This window comes from Triticum dicoccoides, chromosome 2B, assembly GCF_002162155.2.
Source record: "Triticum dicoccoides isolate Atlit2015 ecotype Zavitan chromosome 2B, WEW_v2.0, whole genome shotgun sequence".
Lineage (NCBI taxonomy): Eukaryota > Viridiplantae > Streptophyta > Magnoliopsida > Poales > Poaceae > Triticum > Triticum dicoccoides.
The window spans coordinates 815,481,860-815,486,294 of record NC_041383.1 but is presented as its reverse complement, the minus strand read 5'-3'; the positions used below and the strand labels follow the sequence as shown (position 1 = coordinate 815,486,294).

Here is a 4,435-nt window from a genome sequence, read left to right as displayed (position 1 = left end):
AAGAAAAAAAGGAAAGAAGTTAAAAAAGGTATAAACAGAAATGCCACAAACAAAAATAAGAATAACATTTAGAATGGGTAAACCGGCTAATAGCCATTCCCAGAAATAAAACCTTAACAAAATATCAAATGCGAAATGAGTTGATCGAAAACAAAGAAGCCAAACCAGATTTTTTTTAAAAAAAATCATTGCTAGATTGGGCATAAAATATTTCACACAAAAATGGTAGCCATAGCTACGACTATGGCTTTAATCAGCTTATAGTACATCTTATGTCACAATGTTTCTTAGTGGACGAAAAAATGGTAGGTTTCTGGCATATGCCATCAAGGTTATTATAAAGCCAAGTGTCTCTCAACACAAAAAATAAAATAAATATGAAATTGGTTTCATAAACCAATCAAAGATATACATTCTTCAAGTATCACATAAGTGACCATAGTCCAATGGAGTGAAAATTTATTTGCAGATCATACAACATATCATATGATCGATGCGTACAAGTGCTAGTGCTAGGTTGTCACTCTGAACTGACTCTCTTTTCCTTGTAGACATATCTTCTGGTGATGTAGATATAGAGCGCAAGCTCGGCGGTGCTTAGGCCAGCAAGCAACCAGTAGAAGTAGTCGAGGTGGGCGCGATTGAGATTGTCAGAGAACCAACTTTCACCCCCACCGCTGCGGGTGATGTGGTCAATGAGTGATATGAGAGCGCCGTTGATGAAGCCGCCGATTCCCATCACGCTATAGAAGAGCGCTATGCCAAGGCTGCGAAGCTCACTGGGCATTTGGTCATAGAAGAACTCCTGCATCCCGACTAACACGAACACGTCGGCCACCCCAATCATCACATACTGTGGAACCAACCATGCCCAGCTCATCGGTATCGTCGCCTTGGCGTTGTCAACTAGGTTGTTCTTCCGTGCCATCTCCAACCTTTGGGTCTCCACCAATGCCGCAACACACATGGTGACCATCGACACAACCATGCCCGTACCTACTCGCTGCAAGAGCGTCAATCCCCGATGGGGTGCCCGTCATGCAACGTAGTGCCGGAACTAGAACACGGTCATAGATGGGCACAAATAGCAAGCCAGCTGCCGGCCAGACCGCCTGCAATGTGGCCGGAGGTAGCTCTAGGCCACCAATATGACGATCTAGGGTGCGGCCCTGCTTGTTAAAAAGTGTCATGATCTGCGCGATCACCACACCATAAGCTAGGCATGTCGCCCAGATTGGCAGTAGTTGTAGCACGCAACATGCCTCCTCCAAGTTGGTTGCGACATCTTCATCTTCATGATGATGTCTTTTAGCATAGAAGCAGAAGCTTGAGTTCCTAGCAAATGCAAAGACACTACGACCAAGACGAGCAAAAGGGTTATCAGAGCCATTGATAGGCGCATGGAGACGGTAGGTGGGAATGCCAAGAAGAAAGACGACAAAAGCGCAAATCATGACGGCGCAGAGCGTGCCAAAGCCAATTCCCCAACCAAGATTCTCTTGGATGTAGCTGACAACGATGACGGCGAAACTCCCTAGGGAGAAGTGCCACCAGTTGAAGAGGGAGCTCCGGGTAGTGAACTCCCTAGGGTGGTTGGGGTCGAATTGATCTGCTGCGAAGGCAAGGCCACAAGGTTTGCCAACACCCTGCGCGAGGGCGATGAGATAGAGGGAGACATAGAAGAAGCACACCTCCAGCGAAAAAGGCGGAGACGAGGAGTCTTTGTCAAGGGATGCAGACGGTCGCTGAGACAGGAGTGTGGATGCTAGAGTGATCATGCCATAGCCCTGCATGTAGATTAGTAATTTAGACTTGTGAGTGTTTGTGGAATAAATGGTCGAGAAGCACTTCTTGGTGTGAAATGCACATATTACCAGCCATACTAAAAGCTAAGGCGTACTTAAAGCTATCACTAATAATCTCAAACTATGTTGATTATAGTACAACTACATTCGATTTAAAAAATATTTTTATGTGATTAAAAAAATATTGCTATACAGTTTGGAGCAAAATGCCCAATTACAAACATAGGGAAATAATTCGTACAAACTTCGGCGATATGAGGTCTGATAGCGACATTGATGACCTCGCCCAATTGATACAGATTTTCTTGAAGTTAATTGGGGCCGACTAGCTAGCATAGTGTGTACTGACAACCAAGAAGGCAGAACACCATGGATTGGCAGGTGCTAATGTACGTCTAGGGCTTAATTTTATTTTTACGGGAGACTTCTAGTACTTGTATAGTTGTTTAAGACATAGTTTTCGTGTTTGTGTTGGTTTTTCTGTCTCTTCGTATTTATCCAATTTAATACAGTATATGAGTGGAATATACATCATCTTCCCATAAAAAAAGGCATGCATGGTCTAAAACATACTCCCTCTGTCCCACAATATAAGACATTTTTTTCATGTTAGTTTCAACTTGTAAAAATGTCTTATATTGTGGGACGGAGGAAGTAGTAAGTACTAGTCATAGTGAGTTTCCAACATCGAAATAAATGTTAGTTTCAACTTGTAAAAATGTCTTATATTGTGGGACGGAGGAAGTAGTAAGTACTAGTCATAGTGAGTTTCCAACATCGAAATCGACCATCATTTCACTGTTTGCTCTCAGGGTCGCACTTGATCGAGTATAATTTATTTTTATTTTTTCTCATGTTCAATCATGGCAGTACAAACCAGAGGTAATAAATATCACAACTAGGTCCGTAGACCACCTAGCGACTACTATGAACACTGGAGGCAGCCGAAGGCGCGCCGCCAACACCACCCATCCGTTGCCAGAGCGGGACAAACCTTGTTTTAGTAGGCAATCAGAGAGTCGTTGTACTAAGGCCTCATAGGACTAATGCACAAGAGGAGCAACCATCGCCTATGAAGAAAGCCGTGGATGGAAATGATCAAACTTGTAAACACCAAAACAAAGAAGAACGAAGACCTGATCCAAACAGATCCACGAAAGACCAGGACCGATCGAATCATGCGAGATCCGACAAGACACACCTTCACACGCCCTCCGGCGACGCTAAATGCAACATGGGGATGGGGATAGAACGTGGGATACATTACTCCAATTGAGGGACATCACCACCGCCACACATGCTCAACCAAGTCGATGAACCTAACAAGGAAAAAAGTGTGGGTTCCTTCCCGCCCATGAGGCGCCGAGGTCCTCCGCACCTCCATGGTCCAAAGGCCATCAGAGATGGGGCGGACCGGCGACGCCGACGGGAGGAAGAGAAAAGACTGGGATCTTTTCTTGTGCGGGAATAAAGAGGGTTGAGCATGATTAATTAGGTCGACTGGATTTTTAAATAGACGAGTTTGACATGTCAAGTAGTGGCCTACTCAACTGTACGGTGCTGGTGCATTAATTTGAAATTAAGACAGGCCTAACAAACCAAACAGCTGGATGAACAGGTAATTCTAGGTTTGACGTTCTGTTTATACTATCAAGGTGGATTATCTTATTTGTAACGAGTCAACGTTTTCATTGAAGTAATTTCGTAGCACCGGTTTTTGTCATGTGCCTGAATATGTCTATATTGTACGTCCAGGCGTCGTTTCCCAAGCAGCCATTAAGAAAAGCTAACCCAAATTGGTAACAGGGTGATTTCATTAATTACCAGGACATAGAGGGTGCATGCGAGGATGATGGAGCGGTAGCGGCCCAGCCAGGAGTCGGCGACGAAGGCACTCAGCAGCGGCATGAGCCTGGCCGTCCCCGTCCAGACGTTCACTGCCGTGGCCGCCGCCGCGTTGGAGTGGCCGAGCGGCCCCGTCAGGTACGTGATCAGGTTCGCCGACACGCCGTAGTAGGCGATGATGACGGCGACCTCCACCGCTGCATGTATCGCTGGCAAGTTAGTTAACTAGATCTAGTGAGCAGCTAGCTAGCTCTAGGACATGCAGTGCATACCGACGAGGAAGAGGGCGGATCGCCACCCGCCGGAGGTGGCGCGGTAGACGGCGCGGCCGCGGAAGTCGCAGACGCCGCCGAGCGGCTCTTCCTTATCCTCAAGAAAGGGAGCATCGACGTCCACCATTGCCATCTCCTAATTTGCTTGCTCGTAGCTCGTTTGCTGTATACAGTATATATTATCACGGGGTGGCTGGTCCTTGTCTCGGAGCGGTTCATCGCCGGTTGGACCAGTTCGCTGTGACTGTGATGCTGCACTCTACTAGCTAGCTATTGCTTTTTTGGGGGCTGACCTTAAAAGACCCTAAAAAGGCCTTGAAACAGGTACTACGGCGTTTCAGCAAAACGTTGTACATAACAATGAAAAAAACAGTACCCTATAGCGTTCTCTTCTAGCTTCTCTTCTGAGCAATGTCTGACTAAATGAAATCAGTGTACAATCGTTCATTATAGCGTGATAGCTCACTATAGCACGATATAGCTTCGCTATAGAGGATTTTAAGGATTGCACTA

General features: G+C 45.9%; 1 pseudogene; it reads right to left on the bottom strand.

The window, feature by feature from the left end:
* Positions 1-388: 388 nt before the first annotated feature.
* On the bottom strand, positions 389-4,199 carry LOC119368976 (annotated as a pseudogene).
* Positions 4,200-4,435: the final 236 nt, after the last annotated feature.